This window comes from Dermacentor albipictus, chromosome 4 (assembly GCF_038994185.2).
Source record: "Dermacentor albipictus isolate Rhodes 1998 colony chromosome 4, USDA_Dalb.pri_finalv2, whole genome shotgun sequence".
Taxonomy (NCBI): Eukaryota; Metazoa; Arthropoda; class Arachnida; order Ixodida; family Ixodidae; genus Dermacentor; species Dermacentor albipictus.
The window spans coordinates 119400061-119413625 of NC_091824.1; the positions used below are offsets into that span (position 1 = coordinate 119400061).

At 49.8% G+C, this 13565-nt stretch overlaps 1 protein-coding gene, 1 long non-coding RNA gene and 1 pseudogene across 4 annotated transcripts in view; 2 read left to right on the forward strand and 1 right to left on the reverse strand.

The window, feature by feature from the left end:
• LOC135916020 (uncharacterized) overlaps positions 1-13565 on the reverse strand; it is a 96118-nt gene that overhangs the window by 78572 nt on the left and 3981 nt on the right. The window lies entirely within an intron of this gene.
• The window catches only part of Atpalpha (sodium/potassium-transporting ATPase subunit alpha), a 156910-nt gene that overhangs the window by 76951 nt on the left and 66394 nt on the right, over positions 1-13565 (forward strand). The gene's annotated exons all lie outside the window — the stretch shown is intronic.
• Positions 7545-9567, forward strand: LOC135916050 (uncharacterized; annotated as a pseudogene).

The following is a 13565-nucleotide window of genomic DNA, read 5'->3' on the forward strand; positions in this document are numbered from 1 at the left end:
TGTCGTTCTATTTAATTGGAAAAATACTTTGAAAACAAAAATTTACTGTTCGGGACGGATGTTCTCGTCATATGTAGGCAACATAGCGTCGGTGATCGCTTGAAAGGAGAGCTAGCTGTCCGCTTGCTTGCGGAGAAAGCAAAATACTGCCCGAAGGACGTCCGCAACTCCGCGCCAAATGTGTGCAACCTCACGCGCATGGAGTACCGCGTTTCGCTTGTTGCCGATTCGCACGTCGGATTCTTGGATAGCGATATAAGCGCCAGTATTTAATGAAGTGCACGCAGCGGTAGCCTGTCGTTAGAGCGTACGGTAGGGTAAAACTACAATGCTTCTTTGGTCACTCGCTGGAACCGGCGCATGCCCTTGGAAATGAAAGCCTACGCACCTGAAGCTCCCTTTCGTCCGCTGTGACGGAGACATTCGCGATACGTCCGTGAAAGAGCACGAGTGTGTTATTGGGTGCAGTGCGGGCGCGCAACTTTCGTACTCCCTAGAGCTTTTCCTTCCTTCTGGTTCCCCCGTGTGTCTCGCGCGAATCTCGCGTTGCGTTGAAAGCTTGCAGACAAGCAAAACACTGTCGTTTATTAGCAGTTCTTGTGCTTGCGGTTCAGCATTGTCGAGGAGGTATAATCAGGGAGGTCAGGTTGCCGTCTTAAACAGCTCGAGGCTCTGTCTTCCCGTCTGTGTGCTTCTCTCTCTCTCTCTCTCTCTCTCTCTCTCTCTCTCTCTCTCTCTCTCTCTCTGTGTGTGTGTGTGTGTGTGTGTGTGTGTGTGTGTGTGTGTGTGTGTGTGTGTGTGTGTGTGTGTGTGTGTGTGTGTGTGTGTGTGTGTGTGTGTGTGTGTGTGTGTGTGTGTGTGTGTGTGTGTGTGTGTGTGCGTGCGTGTGTGTGTGTGTGTGTGTGTGTGTGCGTGCGTGCGTGTGTGTGTGTGTGTGTGTGTGTGTGTCGCAATCGTTGATTCCACTTGCGATCACATTCCGCATAGTCTATATGCCACGGAGCTTCATCCGAGAGGTTTAAAGTGGGTGCGTCTACTTCATTTCGTCACAGCGTGTTCGGCGAGGTATTTCCCTCCGAGGTGCTCGCCCGCTTCCGCAACGAGCTGCCCTTCGCTTCTCGTTTTAGTAAGCGCGTCGAAATTCCGTTGCTTCGCTCGAAGAAAACAAAATGAAGCTGGAACGAGCTCACCGGTCGCGCGTGAGACCTCCCCAAAAACACCTCCTTCCATCAACTCTGTCCCACTAAACATAAGACGCCACGACCGAGCCAAGATGCGCATGTTCTCGTTACTTTTTCTTCGGGAAGGAGAAATACCAACCCTGCGCTGGCTTCTCTTTCTTTTCCTGATGGGGCCGTCTTCAATCGCGGCCCGCATTCCTTCGTGTCTTCAGCGGTTTGCGAACCGCGCGAGTCTACTGGCGGTTAAGTGCAGCTGTGTGCGTGTGTGCGCGCCTGTGCGTGTGTCTTGGTTGGAGGATTGGCGGCGTCGAGATGTCCGCACGGCTCGGCTGCTATCGCTGATTGCTCCTATCCTCGTCATCGTATTCCACTTTTTTCTTTCTTCTTTCATTGTCTCTCCCTCGTGTGTTGATAAAACGTCGTCCAGCGCGTTCCTTCGCTCTGCTATCGTTTCTTTACGACCACCACCTTGCTCTTTTTTTTGTCTTTCTTTCGTTTGTTTTCCTTCTAAGTCTCAAGGCCGCCGTCTGACCGCACGTCTTGTCTATTCCTCAGAGGGGAGAGGATGGTAGGGCTTTCGACTTTGTGTGCCTGTGTGTGGAATTCGGGTACAGGCCTGACCGGAGGCGTCTGGTGCTTTGCCTTGGTTTCCACCTTTCGGGGGGAAGTTACAGAAAAACGAATTTTTCATGCGCTATCGCGAGCGATGCCTCTCTATCTATTGTTTGTTATTGCTCCCACTACAGTAGGCTTTCATTTGTAGCGCACGTAGAACTCGAGGTCCTGTTTTGTTAGCTTTGAATTAGATTTACTTATTTATTTTTATTTTTCCGCTACATCTTTGCTCCTTCGCAACGCGAGGCAGTGGGACGGATGCTTGTTTTCTCTAGCTCTCTACATAGTTTGGTGACATAATGATTTACTCTCGTATGCTGTTGAAGCAACGAAGGTTTGTGAGCATTCCTAATCTGCATTTTACAGTTTTCTTCAGGGCTCTCCTCCTAAGTACTATCGCACTCAGTGTGAGCTACACGGCAAAAACGCTTGGAAAATCGGTCACGTGTCGTAGCTCATGCTGAGCGCGATAGTAGTCGCAGCAAGCGTGTTGTATGTTAACGCTGGATGCTGGCGAGAAGAGTTGCTTCGAAACTTTTGACTAAGACTTCAGTGTTCTTGCTGCGGCGGCATGCTTGCTGGCATTCAGTGCAAACGCCTTGAAATTACTGCTGGGGTGAATAACGAGAATAGAGGGAACCGAGGGGCCCGATTTTTATTAATCATATCACAAGAATCCATCAAAGGACGTTTTGTCCAACTCTCCGACTAACGAAGACGTATATCCGTCAAGAGCTCCAAGAATCCTCGATACATTGAGGTCCTAATGACCGAAATCGGATGCTTGCATGACGTCCGTGCACTTTCGGCATTACGTGATTTCTGTGCTGCAAAAAATCTTATCAGCGCCACTTTGAGCCCGGCATACGCTCCTGTACTATTTCTTTTTGCTTCCCGCCTACTTCCTCCGTTGCCCATCTGCTCTCTCCCCTTCTCTCTCTCCATTTACTACCCTTCCCCGTACAGTGCTTTTGAGGCGACCTCGCGTGAGAGTCAGTTACAGCGATACACTTATTTCTTCAGCTTTCCGTTTGTCATGCACACGCACACACGCGTGTACACGCGCGCACGCACACACACTTTGCTTCCCTGGGCTCTCCCGACTTCTCAGGTCGCGTGGTGTTGCAGACGCGCCGTTCGGTACTTACCGAACCGTAGTCGGTCGATCGCGACCTCCATTGGCCTCTGGTCGATGCGCGGCGTCCCTATACCCTCCTATGACTCCTTGTGCACTGTATTGCTCATTGCCTTCAACACTTCTCAAGAGTAACTGTGAAGCAATTGCGTAACATCACTCCGCGGATACCATGTAAAATGCATGCGGTACAGTATAGAAGTTGTTTAATCCTATTGCCATCGGCCTTTTTAGGAAATCGACAATGATTTCATTTAGCAAGGAAAAGAAATATTTACAATATCAAATTTGAGTAGATGCTTACTTTGTCAACGTACATGGGGATGTTTCATCTGGCATTTAACAGTGATTAAGATTTTTTTTTTTTTTGGGGGGGGGGGGGGAGTGCTAGTCACTAACAATAACCTATACTCGAAAGGCGATTATCTCGCTGATCTGTTCTCAGGTTTCAGGAGAATATATATAGCTGTTGATGCCGATGCGCCCGCGAAGAAGCACCTTGCGCGCCTGTGGTAATATTGAAGGGCGAGGTCGAAGTGTCTGTCCTAGCTTTCTCCTTGCGATAGAAACACACGGCGGCGTCCACTCTTTGCGCGGCCAGTTGTTGCGGCTTGTTTCGTGGCGAAAGCCAATGGCGCGTCGGTAACGTCTTGCCTCGTTGGGTAGGAAAACAAACAAACAAAAAAAGAAGCAATCTGAAAACTTGTTTGCCCGCTTCGCCTGGGCGTCGTTTCGGAAAAGCGCGGTTAGTTAGGCCTACCTCTCCTCTACGCTGTTTGTGTGGCTATGATCGTCAAGGTTGGGTGCTGCCGCCTCGGTTTTCTTCCTCTGTCGCCGTCGGCTAGGCTTTCCTTTCTATTCCTTTCTGTATTTTTTGGGGTACTTGTACTTCGTTCCCGTCAATGAGGTTGCCTTCTTTCAGCCTTCACTTCGCTCATTAGTTCGTCTCTCTCTGTGGGCGACCCTGTTCTTTGTAGACATTTCTTTCCCTTCGTGTTACCGTGCATAAATTAACCTTAGCCGTTGTGTGTGTGTGTGCGTGCTAACAGCAAAGCGATCGTGGATGTCTGCAAATGCCGGGACGCGGATTGAGGTCTGTTGCGCGGAACACGAACTGTCAATTTAAGTTTCGCAACAAGTTCGCTTGGCATTTTACCATCGGCAGTATACCAGAGTCCTTCAATGCTTAAAAGCATTGAAGTACTCGGGCGGTACTTATGGCGCTTGCGTTCGGGGTCAGCTGTTTTGACCCAGATAAAGCGTGACTCAACGGATAGCGCAAAAGCAACGCGCTTTCTCAACACTACGCTTCTCGGTTCGACAGAAGTGGGCAGTATCCACATAGCAGTGCTATTTCTGCCGTAGAGCTTGCGTTGCCAGCCGTACAGGGTTGATCTTTTTTTTTTTTTCTGTCCGTGGTCAGATGAAGTGACTCCACCGTTCACTGTTCAGCCGATGAAGATATTATCGACAAAATATAAATATGCGCTCGAAGCGCAAATTTCTGAATATATTGAGGGCCTTGTCTCGATCGTCTGGTATAATAACACAGACCCTCAATTTTCACCGCTGGTTGATTTCCTGGAGTTGCAAGGGAAAATAGTTGGGTGCGAAGTTGAGGCTGCTGTCAAGCGATAAACGTGTTCGTGGTATTATTCTCAGTACAGCATATACGTCTGAAAGTTACGAAACTTGCTGAACACACGGATGTACCAACTTTTTCATCATTCGACTTGCTAAGATAGCGGCAACATAGTAAAAAAAAAGAAAAGAAAGAAGGGAAATAGAAAACGCCGTCTCTCTTACTTTGCTTCGAAACGTTTTCGAATTCGGTATGATGTTCACTTGGCGCAAACAATGTGAAACAGACGGAGGAGAGAAATAACTTGCTTAACTGATCCTTATCTCGTCAATTATAGGTTTACAAAAAAAAAAAAGGCGCTTGCTGCTTTGACGGAGCTTCCTATCGTCTTTCATTGCTCCCGTTCTATCCTTAGATTGATTTGCCTCTGCAGGAAGTGCCTTCTACTTAAGTTGGAAAAAAAAAGGGGGGGGGGGGGCTATTACTTCTTGCGGAAGCGTGCCGTCTCACGTATTCAAATTCGGATGGGCGTGCACGCCGCTCGTTCCGCTGCCTAGCATCACAATGAGGTGCCGGATCGCGTGTCTCGAAACCCCGACGAGATCGGCACGTCCGAGCTGCGCCGACCTTGAGCGTGCGCAAGCGCGTATATGTGGCTGGCGGACGACGGTCAGCCTTTTTCCTCTTGCGTTCCGCACACCTGCACAATTGCGGCCCTGCGTTTCTTGGGTTTCGTCTCCTTCTTTTAATCGTGTTACGCCGAAAAGCGATTATGCTCCTCTTAACAGGAAGCGGCGCCCGTACGAGCGCTCGGTTTCGTTTGCGATGAAAAAGATCGCCGTACCTGCAGCGGTTGTGGAGCCCCTCCACGGACGTACATTTTTTTTCTTTTTTTTTTTACCGCGCACATGCATTGCTCTTAACCAATAATCAACCGAGGTGGCGCAGCGACAGGCGTTGGAGTTGCGCCGCGTACGAATCGGCGTATACGCGTATATTATGTGCACGTGTGTGCCTACGTGTTACATCAGTCGTGCGTGTACGGCACAGTGTTTTTAACCCCGTGATCCCCCTCGTCCCGGAAGAGTCCCCCCACCCCCCCCCCCCCCTCGGGTAGCTTTCTTTTACTGGTCTGTTTGAAGCTTCCCGTTCGGCTTTCATCGGCAGACGTTAGTACGTGTGCGTGCGCATGTGTTCGCGTGTGGATTTTTCGTGGCAGTGGCTGAAACCCGATCCCTGCACTAACGAAAGCCTGATTGCAGAGGCGTTGCTCTCAGCATCCATTGCGTAAAGCGGGTGCGACACATCTGCCTTACCCATGCGACTGCCTCGTTATGCGCTAATCATTCCAGTCTTTCTTTCTTTTCCTTTCTTTCTTTCTTTCTTTCTTTCTTTCTTTCTTTCTTTCTCTCTCTCTCTCTCTCTCTCGCCGTGTTCAACTGCAGGCATTGCCTGCATGTGCTGCTTTTTTTTCGTTTTTTTTTTTCTTCTTTTACCTGCTCGTCTTTAGAATCCGTTCGTGCCGTTGCTGCTGGATGGCTGTGGCAAATGCAATCGGGCCGCGTCGAGCAACGCTTTGTCGCATCGTTTGCGACTGTGCGGTCCACTGTGAAAGGGAACAACCCAGTTGGCCATTCTCACTTTGCTGGCACTGCAGCTCCTGTAGTTCCGGCTGAAGTTACGTCAACGCAGTCACTGCACATGTGTGTTTAAAAAAGGGGCCAACCACAAGTCGTCCGCCGCAAAGCCAGGTGGCTGTACCCTCGCCAGCGTGAAAATATCGCACGTTCTCTCCATGCGCCCGCGTTGTCCCATCAGCCGTAAACCGCACTTTACCTCCGTACTTGGATGTCCATCGGCGCTGGGATCCCGGATGAGAAAACGCAGTGAGAAAAGCCCTTCGGAAGGAAGAACCTCATATGGCCGAAAAAATTTATCCCGAGTCACCCGCTACGGCGTGCCTCATAGTATCCTGTCTTGTTTTTCGCACGTAGAGCTCCATAATTCAATTTTGGCCCTTTGGGAGGTTTCCGGTGTGCACGCTGACGATACAGCTGCCCTCCCTCGAGTCCCATACTGCCCCGTGCAAGAGCAGCGGTTGCCGGAGCCTAATTAAACATTCTCGTCGCAATGCGTGTACTTTTTGATCGGCCGGTTTTCAGGTTCCGTGTAGGCTTTCGGGCGGACGCCGCACCTTCTGTCGTTCTCCTCCCATTACCTCCGTTACCCAGCCGTACTATTGTTTTATGCAACATGTACGTTGGGAGAAAAACCAGCCTTAACCCTGCAGCGAACGTTCTCGTATATAGCTTCGATTCAGGGCAAGAAAAAATTATAAAGGCCGTACTGAACCGGTTTATTCCGTGTCCTTTGAGCTGAATCTTGAGTCTATAATGGAAGATGACTCAAGCTATCTTGTTCTTAATCTTTGTGGCTACTCTTCTGGGCGAGGCATTTTTGTTACTGCCAGGTGCTTCACATATTCGCATATAGTTATGTATAACGTTCGCGTATTGCTGATGCCGTTAACCAGGGTGTCTAACAACCGGGAAAACCGGGAATTATCAGGGATTCTCGATATGTCTGGAAAACTCAGGGAATTGTCAGGGAAATTACAAAAAACGTGGTCAAATCAGGGAATGTGGCCGGTGAGATCGACAAAGCGATGAATACGATCTACGGCTCAATCTCGGAGGCCGCGTGCAGAAGCGCCGTTGCTGCACACAGCGTCCCAAACCGGCACGAATACCGCGCAGATCTCTGAGGCGATGTGCAACAACGGCGCTGTTACACACGGCCTCCGAGATTGAGCCGTAGATCCCCGACTCCATGCATCGTAGCTCTCCGCAGTTTAATTGCCACTAAGTGGCGCTAGTAACCAACCAGCAGCAAGCGATCTAAGAGGCAACTGTCATCATCATTATCGGATGAGTATCGCCATCTCTCCATTTTGGGGTAATATGTGACGTGCTCGCGGGTGCACTTGTGTATGCTGTGCTTTGTTCATGGCGGCGGCATTTTGATAGTTTTGTTTTGCGGTGAGCCTGCTTTTGAAGACACTCGAAATCGGCGATGTCACAGTCGACGAAGTGCTCGTTCAACGCTGACTGGACCAACGCCAACGTATCCGACTTCGCGAGCTGGATTAAGCCTGTGCCCAACGATGTATATAGCGCACAATGCGCAGTGTGCTGCAAGACGTTTCGCTTGAGCAACATGGGAAGAACCGCGGTGTCTAGCCACGCTGCAAGTGTAAAGCATAAGAACGCCATGAAGGCGCTGGAAAGTGGCTCCCAGACACGTGTATTCTCGTTCTTCAAGCCAAGCAGTGCAGCCCTGTCAACCGCGATGACCGTCGACGAACGGGCGAAGAGTGCAGACCCCTCATCGATGCCTCCTGCTACATCAACGCCTGCACAGATCACGGTGCGTGGTTTTCTGTTGAAGAAAGATGTTGCGAAAGCTGAGATCGTATGGTGCATGAATGCTGTAATGACTCATGCATCCCTCCGTTCCGTGGCATCATCGGCGGCGCTCTTCCCGTTGATGTTCCAGTCTTGTGAAATTGCCAAGAAAATGCAATTAGGAAAAGACAAAGTCGGATATACTATCTGTCATGGCATCGCGCCATTCTTCCGAAATAAGCTGCTATCAGCTCTTGCTGAAGTACCGTACATAGCTGTAGCATTCGATGAATCACTAAACAAAGTAGCGCAGAAAGAACAATGGATGTGCTGGTCAGATACTGCGATTCGGCTGACGCTACTGTAAAAACTCGATAGCTGACTTCATGTTTTCTCGGCCACACATGTTCTGAAGACCTGACACTTGCTTTCAAGAAAGCCACAGAGGACATAGAGCACAATATATTGCAAGTGTCAATGGATGGTCCAAATGTAAACTTCAAGTTTCTTTGATCCCTTAAGGAAGAACTTACCTGTCACGACAGTCGACAAATCCTGGGAATTGGAAGCTGTGGCCTACATGTGGTTCATGGTGCCTTCAAAACAGGCCATGCAGCAACTGGCTGGAACTTGGTAGTATTTCTGCGGAGTATTTATAACCTTTTCAAGTGTGTTCCAGCGCGCCGCGCTGATTACATTCGCATCACAGCAAGCACATCGTTTCCGCTCAAATTCTGTGCAGTCCGATGGCTTGAAAACAGTATGGTGGTTTCGAGAGCTCTTCAAGTACTGCCACACTTAATAAAATACGTCGAGTGTTCAGCTAAAGACAAGAGCAAGCCAAAGTGCACCAGCTACACCACAGTTGAGACGCTAGTAGCTGACACGATGCTGCCGGCAAAACTGGCTTTCATGCTATCAGTTGCTGAGGAATTGAAGCCATTCCTGACCGAATTTCAAACGGACGAACCAATGGTCCCCTTCCTTGCCGCAGCATTGGAGGCTGTCCTACGATCACTGTTGGGAAGGATCATTAAGCAAGAAATTTTGCGCGCCGCTGACACGCCGTTCAAGTTACTTAAAATAGATTTGGAGAAGCCCGAGAACATCGTTTTTGTCAACTGTTTTGATGTTGGTTTTGCTGCCAAAAGCGAACTTCGAAAAGCTGCAAAACCATCTCAACTTGCACTGCTTACATTCAAGAAGGAATGCATTTCTTTCTTGAAGGTGTGCTCGCAGAAGATTATGGAGAGATCGCCTCTAAAATACAGGCTAACAACAGGAGTGAGTTGCCTGGATCCAGTCTGCGCCTTGTCAGTGGAGGTTGGCAAAAAACGACTAGCGATTGCGCTGGAAATACTCACAGAGCACCGGTGGCTGACCGGCTTAGAAGCAGAACGGGCGCACCGATCCTATGTGCAAGTCTGTTCGCTGAGCTCTGCACAGCTACTTCTGAAGAACTTTGATAGGACGGCACAGAGACTGGACACCTTGTGGTTTGAGCTGTGCTCACGGAACCATAAGCAGTTGCTTATCTTTGTCAAGATCATCCTCACCATGTCCCATGGCAATGCTGCTGTCGAAAGAGGTTTTTCTGTAAATAAAGAATGCCTCATAGAGAACCTGAACGAAGAATCTCTCATTGCGTAGAGAATAGTGTATGATGGAGTTTCAGCAGCAGGTGGTGTAGCCAATGTTGACATTACAGACAGTATGGTGGAAATGGTGCGTGGCGCAAGTATTCGGTGGAAGGAGGAGCTCAAGAAAAAGAAGCAAGACAGGCTGGATGCATCTGAGGCTGACCAAAACAGGAAAAGGGCGGCCACCCGCATCAAGGAACTCCAACAAAAGAAGCAAAGGCTCATCACTGAAGCACAGAATGAGGCTTCTCTTCTCCAGGAAGAAATTGACGCTTTAAAGTGAAAAATGTGCTCATAATCTCGCTTTGGCGCTGCAATAAACTGTTTTGTGAGTGGAATCGTCTATGTGAATTGTGCCTCTGTTCGACTCTCAAACCTTCTTCTTTAAAATTCAAGGAATTTTTATTGGAATTATCAGGGAAAACCTGGAAAATTCAGGGAATATCTATTAAGTAATTTAGTAGACACCATGGTTAACTTGCGGGGCTTTTCCACATTTGCTTTTAGAGCGATAACGAAGGGAGCCGTAAGTAGGGTAGCATTCACCGCAGGTATTGAAACTAGTGTGTTTGGGGGTGATTTCAGCATTTAAGGTTCTCAGGAGCGGAGAGCGGCGGCGAGGAGAACTTGCTCTGACATGCCCTGTACCCCTGTACTGGAGTCTTCTGCTTATCGTGCGCGAATTATACAAGTTCGCTTGGACATTTCTTAGTGTTGTACATCGTTCTGCTTCAGCCAGGAAGGGCTTGAACGCGCGCCCTGTGTATTTCGATTTAACGATATTCACACTTGAGCAGAGGTAGACGGACCGCAGGCTAGCATATACATATATAACAAGCCCAGCTAAGAACCCTTCTTCAATACATGTACTGTTCGTAATTCAGACTCGCAAGCTGTTATTGGCGAGTGCAGTGTTTAAGTTCGCAATGCCAAGCTGGAGCAGCAGTCCTCACTTTCATGTTGCATTCATAGGCGAAGTAGAAAATGGGCTTCGTCGCGGAGTCCGTATACTTTTTTCCAATGGAAGTACATTCGTGGATGTGTACCACAATCGCGTCGTGCTTCGGTCATACTTGGCCCTTGCGCGACAAGAAAAATCGACATATCATCATCGCGTCGCTCTATTCTACGCAAGCTCTTCAGACGCTCCATTTCCGCTTGCCGTCCACAAATCTTTCTCCTGAAGCGACGGTGCAGACAGCCAGCACTCGTGCTTCGCTGCGCTGATTCCGACCACGCATGCATCCAGTGCCGCCGATGATAGTTGTGAAACTCGTGAAACTCGAGATCCGTTTCCTCCTCGCATTGTTGGCACGTACGCGAACGCGCCGCCCATAGACCTGCACGAATGGTCGACGATGTCTGCTAGACGCCAAAAAAAAAAAAGGAAAGCCTTCACCAGAGCGCGCTATAGTAGAATAGCGTGAGAACGAGCCGTCCGTCAACGCCGCCTGTTCCCGCCCATGGCGCCCACTCATTTTTCTGTCTGGACTGCGCGCGCGTGTTGGAATTAAAAACCTGCTGTTGTTGCTGCTGCTGATGCGGCATCTCGTCTGTTTACGACGGGCCTCGCTCGGTCCGTGTTGAGGTTAACCATGCAGTTCCTCGGGCTGCGCTTCAGGGGCCCTGTCCTCGCAACGGCCGGCACTTTTCGAGCTTGTCAGCGGCAGATCCGGCTTCGCCGCCCGCGGCGCTCGAAGCTTTTGTGAATGAAGCCAGTTTTCTCTATTTCTGTTCGTAATTTCTTCTTAGATGTAAGCGTCTGCAGTCTTCTGGAAGAGCGGGTGATTTCCCACTCGTAGAATGATTGTGCCTTCGTGTCGTGTTTCTCTTCTTATTCTCTTGCCGTAGCCGTAGGCATGCGCTGAAGGCTAGGCCGTTATGTGATACGTTCCTCCCCCCCCCCTCTCACTCCTCCATCTTCCAGACTTAGGTGTTAGCAATCGTACGCCGCAAGCTACCTGTACACCTGCATTGTTCGGTTCCTTAGTTCCTCAAATACCTTGGTATCTTAAGGGCACTGCTAACTTTAAAAGCGGGCTCCTCTGATCATTCGTATAGTTGAAAGTCAACGAAATACTCAGTTGTTGGCATTCTTCTCAATCGGAAACTTCTTAACCGTGAAGCGTGTACTCGCGATTAAAACGCCCACGTGCCTTCGTAAGCATCAAGTTCGTAAGTTCGTAGGAGTCCTTGCGAAAGTTTTCGCGTGTGACAGGTAACACTCGGCTTTTGGAAGCGGCTGCGAACTAGCTGTCCGCGTCGCAGTTTAATCATTTATAGCACGACGGCGTCCGTGTTCGTTTCGCATCGATCAACCTGCGGATAGGCCGTTTGGTGTATGACTCAAGCAGACCGTTCCGACGTTCCCTGCATTGTACTCGTAATATGAGCAAGGTAAAGTCGTTGTTAATGGATAGATGGAAACAACTTTATTCTGAATCCGGCAAATTTGACGACCCGGGCTCAGGTCTCCCATGAGGGGACTTCGAGGCCTTGCCTCGTCGCCGCCTCTCGGGCTTGCTGGACAGCCCACTCTTGTGTCTTGAGGTTGGAGCTGCGCAGAGCGGCGGCCCACTTCGACGCAAGAGCCTCCGGAGCTACTGCCATTGTAGCTGATGTAACCCGACACTCCCACAACATGTGTGACAGCGTCGCTCTAGTTGCCTGACATAATTTGCAAAGAGCAGTCGGGTATTGCGCGGGGAAAATGTGCTGCAATCGCACCGGACTGGGGAAGGTTTGTGTTTGCAATTGTCGCCAGATGACTGCCTGGCGACGTTTCGTTGTTAAGAGGCGACATCTGCGGGAAGTGCGATATACACCCTCTGTAGCTGTATTTGCAAGTTGCACACATACACGCCGCCCAGCGGGCCAAGTTGCACGCAATGGCCCAAGCCGCTGCAACCATGCTACCGCGCGCGCTCTAGCTCGACGGTGAGGACGCGCGCGCGCTTTTCGGTTGTGGCGGAGGCGCTCGAAATAACGGAGCCGAGTTTCTATCGTGGGGCCAGTCTGGGCCTAAGTTTAGAACGCTTTGGCTGTCCTTGCGGGTCGCGCTCTGTGGGACCCTCCTCTCTGCCGTCGCTTCTTCTCCTTCTTTTCTGAGCTCACTGGACTGTGTGTAGTGCGTTTTGGCCGAGAAAACCCACCCAGTCGCGGCGTTAGTGTGTGTGTGTTCCCTTTGGGACCCAGCGTGTTGTATGACGTAAGCATCTTCTTTGCTACACTCCCGCCGCCCTCCAACCCCTTCTTCTCCCCACTCTTGCACACCAACCCTTCCACTTCCCGCGGGACGCTGCTTGCGACTTGTTTCGTTTCTCGACGCGCGCTTCTATTCACCCACTTTGAAACTGCTTTTGCCGACTGGGTGAGAGGGACGGGACGAAAAAAAAAAAGTAGGGCAATGAATAACTCGTGACACCGTATGCTCTCATCGTCTAGCTTCCAGTCGTCATGCATGTTCCTTCAAAGTGACCCCCGCGGTGTGTCTGGTCCGCCTGCGTGCGCGGGGTTACCCAAGCAAACATAAACCAGGCGCGCTTGGTTGTGTTGGTTTGCATGGCTAGACAAGCTTGGTTGCGGAAATAGAAAAAGAACGTTTTGTAGTAGGAGAAAGAAAAGGGCAGGTTGATGAACCCTCTTTGGGCGTCTAGTCCTGGCTGCCAACTTGCTCCGTCTGGAGCGCATTTTCAGCATCATTGGCTCCGTTATAGCCTGGTTCTGCATTATAACGTACATTGCCTGCAATCGTTTCTTTTTCTTTTTTAAGATTAACGTGGAAAGCGATGACGTAAAATATACATCCTGGATATAAAATGAAATGCCTGTTGAACTGCTTGAAAGTGGTTAGGCATAGTCTTCTGCCGTCACCTTTCTTATAAATTGACACCGATCTGATTTAGACCGTCGGGCCAACACAGACGATGAAAATCATCAGCGGGATTCGTTCCTGATACCGCGAGTTGACGCTAAAATATAGAATGCAGCATCGACATGCCGACCTGT